This window comes from Triturus cristatus, chromosome 4_1 (genome assembly GCF_964204655.1).
Source record: "Triturus cristatus chromosome 4_1, aTriCri1.1, whole genome shotgun sequence".
In the NCBI taxonomy this organism is placed as follows: domain Eukaryota; kingdom Metazoa; phylum Chordata; class Amphibia; order Caudata; family Salamandridae; genus Triturus; species Triturus cristatus.
The window spans coordinates 78,087,004-78,104,721 of record NC_140585.1 but is presented as its reverse complement, the minus strand read 5'-3'; the positions used below and the strand labels follow the sequence as shown (position 1 = coordinate 78,104,721).

Genomic DNA, 17,718 nt, shown 5'->3' with positions numbered 1-17,718 from the left:
CCAGAACCCCTATCCAACTAGCATCAGTGTCTCATTCGTTCTCTGTACTACAGCGAAGCTACCAATGATTAGACAACCCAGAACAAGCAACTTAGGGTACTCTCAGGAATAGTGGGAATCAAGAACACTCTTTCATTTTCATTCTCGTACAAGTCCACAACATGAGTAGTCAGAGACACAGAAAAGTTTAAAATGTATATTTTTAACGACGTGCTCTAAGATGCAGTATTTTGGCTAACATAAGCAGGCAAATGATTAGAAATAAAACAATCAGCATTGTTACAATTCCATAAAACACAAAGGGAGAAATCATGTTATAATGATAGTGGAAACAGGTCTTATAGCTCCTTGTGTACCACCCTCGCCTGGCTAGAAGCTAGTTTTATAATAATAGAAGGTCTCTAGGTTTGAATGGGGAACCCTATACCTCCAAGATCAGCTTTGGTGAATCACATCACAGGATCAGCAACGCTCTCTGTTGCTGGAAAGGTTTTCTCCAAGTGCCAGCATCATGCGTGCAATGCAAAATTAAAGGCACCCGAGTTTCAGATATTTGCAGCTGTGTGTGTGTTGTGTCTAGAGCATGGGACGATCAACCTGAAGCAACAGCATACATTGTTATTTGACCTTGAAGACTTCTGCACACAGTGTACAGACTAAGGTCGTGGTGTAAGTCTAGGGATGTGAAAAACAGACCGTTCTCATGTGAAGAAAAACAAGCAGTTTAACTTACAATAACAGAAACACGTAGTGTCGCGTGCAAAAGCGGCCAAGGGCCAAAATGGCGTTTAAACTTCTAATACACTTATGCTAACATAGCAATGTTTGCAAGCAGAACCCTGTCTTCACTACAGGGCAAAGGAAAACTTGCGCCGAGACCAGATCGAGGAGGAAATGGATATCAACAGGATATCACTTAATCAAACAGGGGCTGGACCAGATCGAGGAGGAAAGGGATATCAACAGGATATCACTTAATCAAACAGCGGGCTAGACCTGGAGAGAGCATACACGGGCACCGGGCATTTGAAAACTCCAAGAGGAGAGCGCTAGTATAACCAGAACTTGCTATACTGCCAGGTGCAGACAAGGATTGGGGGAAGCCCCCACTTCTACTACACCTCCTCTCAATACATATAATGCATGATTGAACGGCAGGGCTGGTTTACCACCCAAAGTGTGACACAGCCTATTAGCGCCCCCCCTCCAAACCCAACGCCTCAACACCCAGGGCACTTACTTTACACTATGAGCATGAACAGACAACAAGGACCCCACTGCGCACCTAGTTACGCAATGAGTTATTTAGGTTGCATAGTTTTGAATTAATATGTATATGGATTTATATGGAATGGCTTTCTTCAGATGTTTACATACTGATCAAATATGAATCCCTCTCAGTAATACACAATAAAACTTAAGAGAGAACCATAAGTCGTCATGACTCCAATACATGTACAAGATAAGAGATGGTGAGAGGAAGCACACAGTAATAAGCATGCATGTATCTATGATTTTGACCTATAACAATGCTGTGATATGACATGTACTATTGAATATTGTTGCTCTTGTTGATCGCTGAAACAAATGCCAATAGAAATATGTTTGAAACAAAAATAAGGAGAGTTCATCCCAGGACCATTTCCCTCCAGTTTCTAACTCCCCTAATCTCACACCCCAACCAAGGTTGCTTGCATCTGATTCTACAGTAAATGCCGGGACATTCCGAAAAATAGCTTTGCTGTTCCAGCTGTCCAGCTTGCTCAACCACCATTAAGGGTCCTCTCAAACCTCTTGGGACAGGGGAACTGTATCTGCGTACCACAGACCTTTCTTCAAACTCATGGATTTCAGCCTCCGAAGAGCTCTGTAATGCAACAGACCTGGGAAAAGGACCTGAATGGAGGATGAGAAAAGTCCTACCACTCTTGCCAGACCTCTCAAAGACGCCACATCTTGTGATAAACCATGAGCTACTTCCTTCTTAATCTTCGTAAATTTCTTCTGAGGGAGACATAATTGTGTCATATTAGTATCTACCTGAAACTGCAAAAACTCCAAGCTCTGAGCAGGAATCACAACAGTCTTCCGCGCATTGATTATGAACCCCAAAGCATCTAAGATATCTGTTGACCACCTCATGTGCTCCAGCAATTCACCCCTAGACATCCGTTACATGTGTAGATAAATCAATAATTGTACTCCTCTCTCTGAAGAAAGCAACTACTGGGTGCAGGATTTTGATGAAGCACCAAGGGACTGATGACAGGCCAAAAGGAAGACAGGAAAACTGGTACAGAATAACTCACCATCTGAATCGTAAATACTTCTGAGAACCTGGATCCATAGGGATTGTGAAGTAGGCGTTCATGAGATCCAACTTCACAAACCAGCCCTTTTCCTGAAAAATGTCCCACAGAAGATGGATTCTTTCCATCTTGAAGTGCCTGTAAACCAGAAACCTATTCATCTCTTTCAAGTTTATTACTGGATGCCAGCCCTTGTACTTCTTCTTCACTAGGAAACCGGTACTTATAATACCCTTTCCTTATTCCGTCACCTTGCAAATTGCTCCCTTGAGCAACATTTGTGCCAACTCTGAATCTACCAGTGGCGATTGTTCCTGATTTAAGGGTAAATCCCTTGGCCGACACTTTAGGTAAGGAACCTGGCAAAACTCTATTTTGAAACCTTTCCCAGTCTGTAACACTCAAGAATTTTTAGTTACGGCAGATCAATTTTGGGTGAAAAAAATTAACCTTCCCCTACCTTAGAATGGGAAGGACCAATTGGAGGGGTGATCCTTACCTTGATCTCCAGCTCCCTGGAGCCTGCCACTGCTACCTTATGAGTGAGGTGCTTGTCCTCTTTGCTGTAAGAATCTGTTATTCACATGGAAATGCCTTTCATGTGTCAGGTTCCCCACGAGTTACCTGTTACAAGTGGAGATATCTCGCAGAGACGGCAGGAGCTAACGCCCCCACTCCCACCCTATCCCACTCTGGATGTGCTACAACTAGGACAAGGATGGGAGCCAGGAACGTAGCCAATAAGATAGATGAGGGGTCACGAGGAATGGTGAAGTTTCCCTCTGTGTGGGTGGACAGGGAACCCCAACTGTATAGGAAGACAAACAAATGGTTACTTCCGCATAACAGACCTGGTTCATGCAAACCATGCACACATGTGGAACGACACTCACCTCCGTGACTCCTCCAGAGGGTAAGCTACCAGGCCGCTGATGCTGGGTCAGCAAGCGCTCCTGCGCTATAGGTCAAACGAAATAAGGACTCCTCCAACTTGCCGCACTTGTGGCGGTTGAGGAATAGAAGCACGTCCGTGCTATGTAAAAAAGGAATGCAGGAAGGCACCAATACACACCACGATGACCAAGAGTTCCTGATCGACGTTGATGCAACCGGTCCGGAGTGTTGTCTGAAGGTGCGTCAGCACGGTAAGAAATGAAGAGTGCACTCCAGCGCGGCAAGCAATTTACGTGACTCCTTAGTGCCGTGAACCAATTCGAATGCGCTTCAGTGCAGCAGCAGTGTTCCAACTAAACGATCCAGCGTGACAACAAAGTATCCAACGCGTGTTAGCGCGGTGATCAAATACAAATGCGCTTCAGCGCGATGCAAGGATTCCGGGCGCTTCAGCGCAGGGAGGATTTGGCAAGGCGCTTCAGCGCGACTTCAAGGGTTGCAGGCGCTTCAGCGCGGTGAGGACTTGGCAAGGCGCTTCAGCGCGACTTCAAGGGTTGCAGGCGCTTCAGCGCGGTGAGGAATTAGCAAGGCGCTTCAGCGCGACTTCAAGGGTTGCAGGCGCTTCAGCGCGGTGAGGAATTAGCAAGGCGCTTCAGCGCGACTTCAAGGGTTTCAGGCACTTCAGCGCGGTGAGGACTTGGCAAGGCGCTTCAGCGCGGTGAGGACTTGGCAAGGCGCTTCAGTGTAACGACGAAGCTCCAAAGGCGCTGCAAAGGCGCTGCAGCGCCGCGGGGCTAGCTGAGTACTCACCGTGCAGACGGCGACGGCAAAGGTTTCCTCCGGGGTTCTGAAGAGCATGAGTAACGGAGTCTCGTAGCATCGGGGGCAAGTTCATTAATCCGAAGCGCCGGCCGGGGGAAAAGCCGCCGCTGATAAGCGGATTCCCCCGGAAGCGCTGGTGACGCTCCGTTGCAATCCGGAATGACTAGACTGCTACAGACCAAGCCGGAAGTGAGGATGTCGTCCCGCATGCATTCGTACGTGGCTGGCAAGCAGAGGGAACAGCAGGCAAGGGAGCCGTGAAACCTGACATCATGCCCCCGCTGGTCCTGGTGGCACTATTGGGACCTTAGTTGTCCACAGTTGACAGACAGTTCTTTCCTGTTAGCCCTTCCAAAAATTCTATTGCTGAACATTCATCTCATGTTATTTTGCACGTTACTGAAGGCAGTGAAAGTAGAGACATATTTTGCCAAGGTTTTAATAAAACTCTCCACAAAGAGAAGGCCATTTGGGTCCCCTAGCGTCTCCTTGTTAGCAAGATCTACCAACTTTGGCTTGATCCTCATCAGAATTGCCCTACTTTGCTCGGCAATTAAACCATCATTGGCATTGCTGAGCAGGCATAAGGCTTGCTGGCTCCAGCCACGGAGACGATCCACATCCACCGAGGCCTCCTCAGCCATATCCAAAATTCTGCCCAGTGAACCCAGTGTCTAATAGTCGGCCTTGACACTGCTTAAGGCAGCACTCAAGACCTTTCCTAGGATCTCTCCCTGTCTTAAAAAGGAAAGCCAACAGCTCAGGGTCCAAATTAGGTGTTATTCCTGACTTGTTATCCAGGAACGGGCTGCAATATTCAGCTCTCATTAGATTCACATCTCTTTATTGAGGGACTTGCGGACCCAGAATATAATAAAGAAGGTCACCTGGTCCATAGGCCACCAATCTGAGGCTCTCGGGTGTGTAATGTGAGTAAGATTCTACATTTCCACACCTGAAGGGTAATAGCCTTTGTTCTTGAAAGCCGATCCACATCCTCATCAGGGAAATCATCATTCAACGTCTCAAGAGAATCGAAGACATATTCATCTGCTCTGTCCTCTATCTTTATACCATATGAGTACTCATCATCAGTATCAAAACTGCAGCCTCTTGTTCCGTGAAGGCCACTTATTCTCTTTGTGCCACGGGGGACACACATGCCAACATGGTCACTCTTACTAATTGTTCAGCTATGGACACCACAGTCATTTGTAGTGCTCAGGCTGCCCAAGGATAGATCACGTTCTCTTGCAGCGCTTAGGCTATCAAAGGAAAGCTCTCCACTGGTCAGGTTTTTAGTTTTTTTAGAGGCCTTATCTGCCTTCCTAAGTAAAGGGATTTCCTCCTCTGAAAAGGACAAAAAATCCTTCTCAACTGGTGAATCGCTTTTTCTCGTATTAAAAACAGCTTCCACCGCCTCTTTCAGGGAAGATTTAAATTCCTTCTCAAAATACCTTCTGAAAATATCTTCACTGAGGGGAAGGTCAGAGGTCCCCTAGATGTTATTATCAGACATTGTCCCACAATTAGTATAAGGTTTGTCAAAAAGGGCTTCAAATTAGTATTAACTTGCTCTTGCAATTATTTTCCTCCTTTTTAATTTTTTTTTTGTCAAACAGCCTATTAAATATCAAAAAAACAGATGACCGTAATGCACCCTACTGGTTCAGATGTCAATCGGGAACAGTTGGCAGCTCGCGTTGCTATGGCAACACAGTACATGCACTGAGCACACCTTAGCAAGAAGGGCCTACTCCCAAGGGAAAATGGCTGCCACTGCTGATTCCCATTTCTATTTCTCGGGGACTTTATTGATGACTCCATGAATGTGCCTGCAGGGTGCAGCTTGGTCTTGGAGGCAGAGACATTCCTCCCGAAAGACGAGAGAGCGCCTCCACTGCCTTCCTGTATTTATTCAATAATACAAGCCCCTGCCTTAATCCGTGTATCTTTTGAAAAGAGGAACGTTTTGAAGCACACTACTATGAGGCCACAGGTAGTATACCGGGCCCTGAGGGCAATCAGTTAGGCTAAACAAGTGCAGTCTTAAGGGAGCGCAACCTTGATAACCAGCCACCTAAGAAGCGGAGCATTGAGTGAGCCAACAATAGAATCCTTCTGTAAAGAAAAACACTAACAAAAGGGGAAAAAAATAATAACCCAACCATAAATTGGATGGGGAAAACACAACATTCACAGTAGCATACCTGAGTAAGTACAATATACCTAATCTGAAAATATTAAAATAAGTCATTAATAATCAATACAAGTTAAACAAATAAAGCTAAATGAATAACAAAGCTAAAGTACTTAATTGTGTCAGGAGCAGTGAATAAAAGAGGAAGATTGCTTAATGTTAGCCCCCCGTCTGGTAGTCATATACGATGTGTTGAGGGATATCCATTGGTACCTGTTGTAGTTAGAAAGAAATCTTCCGTGGTTGGACTTTGTGGTATCTGTTTGTTTGTGGAATTCAGCAAGGCAGTTCCAATATCTTGGTCTTTGCATTCTAGGAGAGTATTAACTTCAGGTGGACTTTTTCATTCAATAACCAAGATTATTATGACATCAAGAAAGGGATGTCTGTGGGACTTTCTGGTGGATTTTTGCATGTAAATAATGTTTTTTTACAGAAATGGGCAAGGCATAAGGCCCATCTTTGCTTATCATACCTGTTTTCTTATATGTTGGAGGGAGATATAGAGGGTCACTTGTGTTTAAGTGAACCAATGAGTGGCCTTGGACAGGCCTCACAACTGTATTGTTGTTGTTGGATACTAATTGTCTCTACAGTGTATCTCTGTAGAGACCCAATTACAAACCACCATAGTAAACATGGATCCTTTGTCTCTATGGTTATGGTCTGAGTTGTGGCTTTCTTGGGTGTTAAGTGAGTTGTGAAGAGATTTAGGAGGTTATTGAAGGTGTCCTTGTTAACTGAATCCACCTCTGCATGTTTGCCCAGTCTGTATAATTCTGGATAGTAGCTCTTTCCTGAACTTCCTTTATAGGTCGGGCGTAAGCGTCCGACCTCTTGAATACTTTAGTATACATATATCTCTGTGGGCCAAATGCCATTCCTTGCTTCTCATTTGTTTGTTTCAATGTCCTTTAAAAATCATTGCTTACTAGTGGCCAGTCCTGCCTCTTTGTCCCTCCTTTTCCCTCCAAGGAGCGAAGACTTAGTACAATATCATCACACTTCGTTCCGTTGATCTGCTAGTGGTGGGGGGGGGCTATTTTATTATGTTTGTATCCTCTTGTGGGTGCTCAGACATAGCTGCTTACATTTTATTGCAGCATTCTTGGCTGCTGGCTGAGGAGTTGGAAGTTTCTCCTCATCAGTTTTGCGCTGAGGCCAAAATGATTCCTTTTGCAAAAATGTCCCTTTTAAAATGTTTGTTTGAAAGTATTACATTAAATAAAAGCAGAACAAAAACACAGGGCCAGCACAAGGGCTGTGCATCCCAGTGGATACTGACTTCAGAGGGGCAATGTTTCTGAGTTTATTTTGCTTATAAAAGCGCTCCACACATTCTAGACCTCCAGAAATTTCCAGACAATAAAAATGTCAAAATAACTCCGTTGATTGGTGTTCTTGCTGGAGAGATCAGGGTTGTTTAGTGAAAGAAGTTTTAACTCATTGAAACGTAGCCAGAGTGTTAATATGCCAGCTGCGAAGAAAGTGAACCATGGAGATTACAAAGTGCATACAATGAAAATAGGTTAATGGGTTACTGCTCTTCTGTTACAGGCAGCTTATAAGTTAAAACCCTAACATAACAGTGAAATTATAACTGTCATCAAAGAACTGCATGCACTGCAAAGTAAATACTATAGGAGCTATTAAAGCTGCAAAAAGGGTTCATCTGGATGGAAATTGATTCTTTTTATTTAAGAGAACCTCCAACTATGGTGTTCTGTTTTCAATTCTGAGTTTGTGCTTCTGGGGCCCAAGCACTCTTTAGCAATGCTGCTTACCAATATGCATGACTTTTGACTCCTACACCCTATAATCCTCTGTGTTATGTAACATTTCCTTTACACTAATTTATACACTTATGATTGATGGTCTCTGTGTAAATTGTGTGTGATGCAAAGTGCTCTGAAACCCTACCCTGGTATGTGTGGCTCTTTCTAACTAATTAAATGCATCTGAACTTTAGTGGGTATGGAACCTTAAGGGACACTGTTAAAGAGTGGTCATGAGGGAATCTGCATCACTCAGCCCTACCTCAACCTCACCTGAGCACCGTTTCAGCATCAACACAGCACCACCTCCCCATCAGTGCACCACCAGTGCAGCATCAATTCAGCATCAGCACAGCACCACCTTAACATCAGCACTGCACAGCACTATCTCAGCATCAGTGCACCACCTCCAAAGCAGGCACACCTCAGCATCAGCGCACCACTACCTCAGCACAGCACAAACTCAACATCACTCACCACCACCTGATCACCAGCTCAGCACCACCACCTCAGCATCAGCACAGCACATCAGCATCAACATAGCACTACCACCTCAACAGTGATCCACCACCAGTGCAGCACCAACTTAGCATCAGTGCAGCACCAGCGCAGCACCATCTCCTCATTAGCACAGCACCACCTGAACACCTCAGCATCAGCACAGCCCCATCGCAACATCAGCACAGCACTACCATTTCATCAGCGCAGCACCATCGCGGGATCAGCACAGCACTACCTCCTCAGTGCACCACCAATTCAGCACCAGCACAGCACCACATTAACATCAGCACAGCACCATCTCAGGATTAGCACAGCACAATCTCTGCATCAGTGCACCACTACCAGTGCAGCACCACCTCAGCAGCAACTCAGGACCCTTGCAGCACCACTTTAGCATCAGCGCAGCACCAACTCAGCATCACTCTGCACCTCCTCAGCACCAGCGCAGCACCACCACCTCAATATCACTCAGCACCACCTCAATATCACTCAGCACCACCTGTGCATTTGCATAGCACCATATCCACATCAGTGCACACCACTTCAGCATTAATCCTGGGCGTGGTACTACGCATGTAGCACAGTGTAAAACCTGTGCTAAACCACGTAGCGTAGCTGCAGAATCAACTACACACACAAATGCTTTGATTAAGCAATTTTACATGCTAAAAAGCATATAGCCAATTCACAAAAGTGAACTTTGAGAATAAAAATATTAGGCAATGAGAGGTGATGATGTTGGGGTCCACCCTAACCTAGGGGAGGACCAAGCAGATGCCTTGAACACTAAGAGCATATAATGCTAGTGAACGATTCAGTGGTGGTCCCTTCCTCCTATGACCACCCCAAACACAGTTATGGGCAAAAATACAATCTCAACCAAAGGCCCTGCAAAGCATTATGGGACGAGATTAGCAGTGGGCAGTGAATATTATAGTGTCCAATATCAAATTAATTCTACAAAGAGCTGCAGTTCAACTAGTCGTTACTAGATGTCCCTCACGAGTCAAATGCAAAAGCATTGAAATTATTATTACATCAAGCTGCAGTTCCACTAGTCGTTATTAGATGTCCCTCACGAGTCAAATGCAAAAGCATTGAAACCCTTTCATTAAGCTTTTGCATTTGACTTGTGAGGGACATCTAGTAACGACTAGTGGAACTGCAGCTTGATGTAATAATAATTTCAATGCTTTTGCATTTGACTCATGAGGGACATCTAGTAACGACTAGTTGAACTGCAGCTCTTTGTAGAATTATTTTGATATTGGATACTATAATATTCACTGCCCACTGCTAAACTCGTTCCATAATGCTTTGCAGGACCTTTGGTTGGGATTGTATTTTTGCCAATAACTGTGCTTGGGGTGGTCCTAAGAGGATGTGACCCCCGCCGAATCGTTCAACAAAATGGCTTTTTGTTTTCAAGGCATCTGCTTGGTTTTCTCCCTAGGTTAGGGAGGTTCACAAAATCATCAGCTCTCTCACTGCTTGCTAATTTATCATTTTCACTTTTGTGAAATGACTATATGCATTTTAGCATATAAAGACAGATTCTTATTTTATCATAAATTGCACTGTGCAAGATGCTGTTTGCAATTATTGCCCAGAGCAGACAAGCACACAGTGCCAACAGCTACGCACAGCACACTACCCAGTTTGCGTAGCTGAGCGTAGTTCAAATTGTACTTTGTGTAGCTACGCGTAGTGCTACTACGCAAACTACACCTAGGGTTATTCAGCATAACACCACATCTGCATCACTTAGTACCACCTCAGCACCAGCGCAGCAATAGCACAGCACTATCTCCGCATCAGTGCACAACCGCTAGCACAGCACCAAAGCAGCCCCACCTTAGCCGCAACTTAGTGCCAATGCAGCACAACTTCAACATCAGAGCAGCATTACCTCAGCACACCACCAACTCATCATCCAGCACCACCTGAGAACCAGCTCAGTACCACCTCAGACCCAGCGCTGCACCACCACCTCAGCCTCACTCAGCACCACCTCAGCCCTACTCAGCACCACTTCATCATCACCTCAGCATCACCTCTTCATCAGTTCACCACCAACTCAGCATCAGCGCAGCACCAGCACAGCACAACATGAACATCAGCACAGCACCATTTCTGCATCAGTGCACCACCACCACCTCAGCAGCAACTGAGAAGCCATGCAGCACCCCCTCAGCATCAGCAAAGCATCACCTCAATACAGCACCACCTCAGCACCAGCGCTGCACCACCACCTCAGCATGACTCAGTGCCACAGCATCACTCAGCACCACCTCAGCATCACTCAGCACCCCCTCAGTAAAAATTCAGTATCATCTACACACCAGCACACAACTACATCATCATCCCTTAGCAATACCTGAGTTTCATTCAGCATCACCTGAGCATCACATCTGTACCAGCACACCACCACCTCAGCACCGCTTCAGCGTTACTCATCACCACCTCAGTGTGCCCTGAATCTAAAATCTGTTGATTCTCTCCTAGTGTCCGTCTGCAGCTCATATTGTAATTCAGGTAGTATTTCTCAATCTCCACTCTCCTATTGTTTATGTCCCTGCATAACAAAAAAAGCTATAACAAACAAGCATTGCAACAGGCAGGAAGAGGTTGCCAGCATTGCAAGGACAAAAAAAAACAAAGACATTTTTTGATAATTCTTTTTTTAAAAGAGTCATTCAACTGTACACGTCTTCTTTAAACTCCACTACACAACACCCTACAACATAAAATACTACTCCACATACTTCAACTCCATTACACACAGTCTCACAACACATAATTCCAATATACATAATTACGATCCGCATAATACAACAGCACACAATACCACATAATTCCACTACACAAATCCACACCACACAGGTTCACACCACACAATCCCACAACTAACAAGACCAATCCAAACCACATAATTGGTACACACCATCTACATCCACTCCAATCCATAACACATAGGTAAGAGGCATTTACATTTACAATGCCAATGGTTCCAACTCTTTCCTTTAAAAAAAAGAAAAAACTCATAGATCTGATGCTTAGCTCCTACCTATTTGTTCTTTTCCCTCACCAAAAACACAACCCAATACACAAAGTTCCATGTCACACAATTCGGATCCACACATTTCCAACCCACACAATTTAACACCAAACCACACAATACAACACAACAACACAATGACACACAACATACATCGAATCCACATCACACAATTCATCATTGTGCCACAAAATTCAACTGCACACCACATAATGACACTGAACAAGTTACCACTCCACACAATCCAACTACACATAATGCCACTACACTGAATGCCACAAAATTGCTAACCATATGTTTCCACAGCACACCATGCCACATAATGCCACTACACAAATACACTCCACACATTTACACAACTAACTAATCCAATCCAACCACAAAGTTCCACTACACACCACATACATACACTCCATAACACATAAGTAAAATACTTTGCCATTTAAAATGCCAATATCTTCACACAAACAAATGCGAAACGGATTGCATTTCCAATGCTTGTTATTTGTGCTCCTCCGTCCTCTTTGCATGAGTGGGCACATGAGGAGAAACAACACCTATATGAGAGTGCAGTCTTCTCGCAAATAGTCTGCTTTGCCGTAGTCACTGGTGTGCAAGTTTAAACTTGCTTTAAAGTAGGTTGGGGTATGATTGCTAACAAAATTATTGTGTTTACGGGTGTGTACCCCTAGGGTACACCAACCAGTTATGCATTTATCGTGAACCACAGGTGCCACCATTTTGCAGATATATTCTCTTTTTATCTCTTCTTATCCTTGTTAAAAAGTTTAAACCACATGTATATGCATTTCAAGCACACATGCTAAGGTGTGCTGTATATGCTTCGTGGACTAACCGTGATTAGGGTCCACCATTGTGCATGTACGTTAGTTGCGAAAATTCAATACTGATCTGGTCCCGTGAGGGGTGAGCCTATTGTCACACATTCGTCAAGGTGCTCGCCCGCAGTGTGACCTACTCCGGTCTCCTCAGGAACAGGATGGACCGGAGTAGGTCCTGAAGAAAGCCCTATGAAATCTAGCAAAGGGCTGAAACATGTCGACCAGATATAACTAAGACACAATCACTAGTCTTAAAACGTTATCCACACATTGTTTTTAAATTTACCCTGGGCCACTGGGAATGGAGGGCCCGATTCACAGAACTAATTTAAGACAAAATCCTGAACTTACTACCATTTTGGTATTCACAGAAGGTACTTGCTCATTTTGGTATTCACAGAAGTTAGGAGTCCTAACTTTAGGACTCCTAAATGCCTTCTGTGAATACAGAAAGTCTTAAAATTTTGATTTATCTCAGTGTAGGAGTAGTAAAGTTAGGACTCCTAACTTTAGGACTCCTAAATGCCTTCTGTGAACACCCAAAGTCTTAAAGTTAGGATTTTTCTCAGTTTAGGAGTAGGAAAGTTAGGAGTCCTAACGTTACTACTCCTAAACTGAGAAAAATCCTAACTTTAAGACTTTCGGTATTCACAGAAGGCATTTAGGAGTCCTAAAGTTAGGACTCCTAACTTCTGTGAATACCAAAATGAGTAAGTACCTTCTGTGAAAACCAAAATGGTAGCAAGTTAAGGATTTTGTCTTAAGTTAGTTCTGTGAATCGGGCCCAAAGTAATTATCAGTTAGAATCCCAGAGGTATTTTTTATATTACACCACTTCATCACATTCACACAAAAAAACAGGTCCACTGTAACCAGGTGTCGCAGCACAGCTGAGTAGCATTTGGATACTCAGATGGGAACCTGCTGATGAAGCATGACACCAACTAGGTTGGTGTGTGAGGGTTCTTTTAAGAAACCCTTGTGGTGCCAGGCACTGCAGTGTTGGAGAACCAGTTAGATTGATCCGTCCAAGTTGTTTTTCTATATTTTCCAAGGGACAAGGACGGCCCGTTCACTGTCCTACCTCTCACACTTGTTTTTCCTATATACAAGAATGTATCAAGTTTGAATTACACAAATAAATTTTCATATACTACAGTTCCTTAAGAAATTGGGTATTTAGTTGCATGTGTCCTTCACAAGTAACACGTCCGCAACTTTCTATGTACTGGGAACCAACTACCCAATCGTAGCACGTGACTCTCTTTGGGTAGCAAAGCAGAGCATTCCAAGGCCTACTAAGTGGAGGTGATGTGGGGTAGTTTTCTATTTTGCTGGTACACAAAACAACACAGGATAAATCACTGTCGAGTCAGTGTCCAGCCAGTGCTTTTTTTTTAATGAAAAAGTGCTATTATTACACATATTTGTAAATATGGTTTAATTACAAATGTATACAATCAGTAATACCTAAGGTGACATTCTCAGTGCAGTGTACACCACCAGCAAGCTCTAAACCTGCATTCACAATCTCCCCCATTTATACTTAATACAATATCACAATATAAGGGGCTGTTACTATCAATAGATCAGGCCTACTGGATTTGTCAGGGTGTCACCACATTAGTAAAAACAGAAAACATATTATAATCCGCCATTGCCATACCATTTATATCAGTGGGGATAATACCAACATTCAATAATGTTCATTATAACGTGTAGCCTTATATTGTCAACCATCAACACTGTCAACAAAGCACTGTATTTGAGTTATTTCAACTTTTAGGATGCTGCTACAGCAGTTTAACTACCCACCAACAAGGGTCCCTTCACTATGGAGACTGTACAAAATTACAGTTTCCAGAATTGCTTCACAATGAGTGGATATCTCTCCCCGGAGCATTAATGCAACCCCCGGGAGCCTTTTAGTGCCTTTTTTAAACTTTAGGGGGAAAGGGTGCATCACTATTAACAACCCTTTCCCCAAATACCTTCCATTAACTTTGGCAATGACTTTTCCCTTCCTGGGGCAGCACAAGAAACATTATGCAAATGAAAGCGCCTCTTGGTCTCTCCCCTGTGCCACAGGCATGCATATCAGATGAATGACTTTGACGCTTTTTGTTTCACGATGCAGCCTCAGGCGTACCTTTCCTTTTCTTATTAAGGGCCCTGGTCCCTTTCTGGCACCACATGCCTTTATTTTGGGAGCCTCCTGGGGAGCCTCAATGCCCCCGCAGGACCCTGATGCACGCCTGGCGATGTCAGCACTGTACTCTCCGCTCCTGTAGACACAGGCACATGAAGCAGATGCTCACACCACCATCAATGAGTGCAGCGGTGCTATTCCGGATAGATGGAGTGCCAAGGACAGTTGTTGCTTGCATAGTGCCCTGGGGGATGGTGCAGCGGAAGATGTCGCTGAGGGGGCCCAGGCATGCCTTCGCCCCAGTGCTTAATTTGTAAAATATAAAGTGCAGGTGCTCAAATGTTTGTTGGCGGCCACACCTACTTTTCTTCGGCTCCACCCATTTCCTCCACTGGCTCCACCCACTCTATTGGCTTCACCCGCATCCTCAACTGGCACTGCTAAAAGTCAGATGTAATACCCGATCGATCTGAATTTTAGCAAGGGATGATCATGCATTATCATCACCCACAGTTAGAGGTTCTCATTTCCTGTCTGTGCCATCCAGAGCAGCGAGACAGGATTATGGCACTGGCCTAGGATGCCGGAGTGACGCATCGCGTCTGTGAACTTGTCATGTGGGGGAAACACCATTCTGAAAAGGAAACCTGATCAGTAGACTGACTGATCCAGTCAGATAATACATTCCTTCCCATCCCAAGGCTTTCCATTCAGCTATTCAATTGTTCATAGGCACAGGCCAGAGGCAGCAGATTGCATTAATGTGCACCAGCAGTGATTTAGGATTTGCATTTCTACAGATCGGACAGAGCCAGAGGGATATTTATTTTTGTAGCATTCGGTTGGTGAAAATGTCTTTTAATGCACTTTTTAATTGTTGCAAATTGTGCAGCACAATTGCCATTACTGCCTCAAATGGATGTAATTTGGCCCCACTATTTAGCCTCTGCCTGCTTAGGTCTCGTGACACCTGAACTGCGGTCTGTGGGCGAGAACTGAGCATGTACTGGAGTATGGCCTGCAGCTTGTCAATAGAGGCTATAAGCACCACTGCAAAGGCAGATACGTAGCCACAGAGTGCATTCTCCTGGCTGCCTGTATTCATGGATCTTTATACAGAAATAAACCCAAAGGAACAACAGTTGCTGTTGCACCAGTACGTTGTCTGTGTTGCATAATCATAGATATTCCATACATGCTCAGTCGCATGCTTGCAAACTTTTTTTGCAAGAAGTGCTTTGAGAACGGACTGCCGGTGCGTGCGTCGTCGTGCGTACAAAAGGTTTCAACTTTAAAGCCAGAGCCACTTCCAGTGAGCCGGATGATTCAATCTGGAATATGCAGTACTGGGAATATGGCCAGTCAGGAGGGCTGGGCCTGGGTGTTATAGGATGCTGCCAGGCTGGCTAGCAGGCGAGTGAGTGAGCCCAAACTCCTCTTTAATAAAATTATTTTGGAGCGCATGCCATGCGCTTGATTCCAGTCAAAATGTGTCAGTGACGCCTCAGAAATTCAGACGGAGTGTTATTTTACATTCCGACAGTAGACCATCATCAGTTCATGATTTTTTTAGTAACTGTCTTGCATACATAAGTGTACCCCTGGCCTGATGGAAGGAAGAGGGAGTCGGTGCGTGCGTCGTACGTGCACAAGAACTGGTTTCAACTTTAAAAAAGCCTGAGCCAGTGAGCCTGATGAATGAATCTCAATCCGGATTGAATATATATGCAGAATGCAGTACTGTACAGTACTAGGAATAGGGCCAGTCAGGAGGGCTGGTATTACAGGATGCCGATGCCCCCAGGCCAGCCCGCCAAGCATTTGGGCGAGTGACTGAGTGAGCCCAAAGTACTCCTCTTTAATAAAGATTATTTTGGAGTGCATGCCATGCGCTCAATTCCAATCAAGATTTGTCAGTGAGTGACGGCTCCGAAATTCGGATGGAGTGGCAGTGTTATTTTACAGTCCGACAGTAGATCATTAACAGTTAGTTCATGATTTAGTAACTGTCTTCTTGACTTGCTTGCATACATAATTGTACCCGGCCTGGCATGATGGAAGGAAGAGGGAATCGGTGCGTGCGTCATGCGTGCAAAAGAACTGGTTTCAACTTTAAAAATGCAAAGCCTGAGCCAGTTTATTTTTTACATTTTTTGTTTTAATGTAGATTTATATAGCGCAAACCCGACCCTTAGGTATTGTAGCGCTTTGCGCTTTACATGAGCACCGGTTACATTACAGGACACATTCAGGCACGGGGAGAAGTGATTTGCTGATGGAAGGAAGAATGGAATGGATGTCGCCTCTTGCCTATATTTTAGGCAAGGCTCGGGGTTACTTGGAGCATGCATGCCCAAATTAATTACCCGGCGGTGGTAGTGCGGTACCCAGCAGTTTGTTGAGTGAGAGTGAGACCTGAGACCAGTACTGCCTGAGACGGGGTGACCACACTGAGAAAATGAAGCCAAACTACGTTTAATTAATTTGTGCGCGGGTGCGCGCCATGTTTGGACAAGTCAAGTCAGAGCCTCAGAGAAACAGGGTCTGGCAATCAGTTAATCTAAATGAATGATGATCACACACAGAACTGATCACATCCTAATAATCGAATCTTGTGCCGGAGGCAAGTTGCCTACCACCACCACGGTGACCCGACGAGAGGACGGTCAGGACCGTCACGCCACCATGCGTCGAGTCCGAAAAAAATAAAACAGCGTTGGTTTTGGCATGGCATGTAAGACATCACATCGCTAGTTGGCTACTACGCTATTAATACTAAGTAAGTTAGTGATTAATTTCTTACCTTTACTCGTGGTGGGCCAGCAGGCAGTCAGGGACACACACTGGCTGCACTAATCTCACACTGCCTTCAGCCTTTATTAACTTATTAGGCGGCCTGGTGATGCTTGCTACGCTAGTAGCAGACAATTCTGGTTGATTGATGCCTGCCCAGGCTCAGGCAGCCGCTGTCCTGCCCCTGCCCTCAGGCTCAACCACGTCGTCGTCGGGCGGGGTGGGGCTGCACGAACGACGATGACTCGTGCTGAGCTTGGCTGCTGCGGTGGTTATGCTGGGCCCTGGGGCGTGGCAATGTGAAACAAATCTGCACACGCTGCCTGCAGCATAGCCCACCCCACCCATTCAGAACCAAAATCTAGCCCAAAAATC

At 44.8% G+C, this 17,718-nt stretch overlaps 1 long non-coding RNA gene across 1 annotated transcript in view; it reads right to left on the bottom strand.

Annotated features, from left to right (window-relative positions):
- Positions 1-17,488, bottom strand: part of LOC146839572 (uncharacterized) — a 62,482-nt gene extending 44,994 nt beyond the window's left edge. Inside the window, exon 1 of the long non-coding RNA XR_014980687.1 lies at positions 17,354-17,488. This is a non-coding gene — a long non-coding RNA (uncharacterized LOC146839572). The remainder of the gene's footprint in view (positions 1-17,353) is intronic.
- Positions 17,489-17,718: the final 230 nt, after the last annotated feature.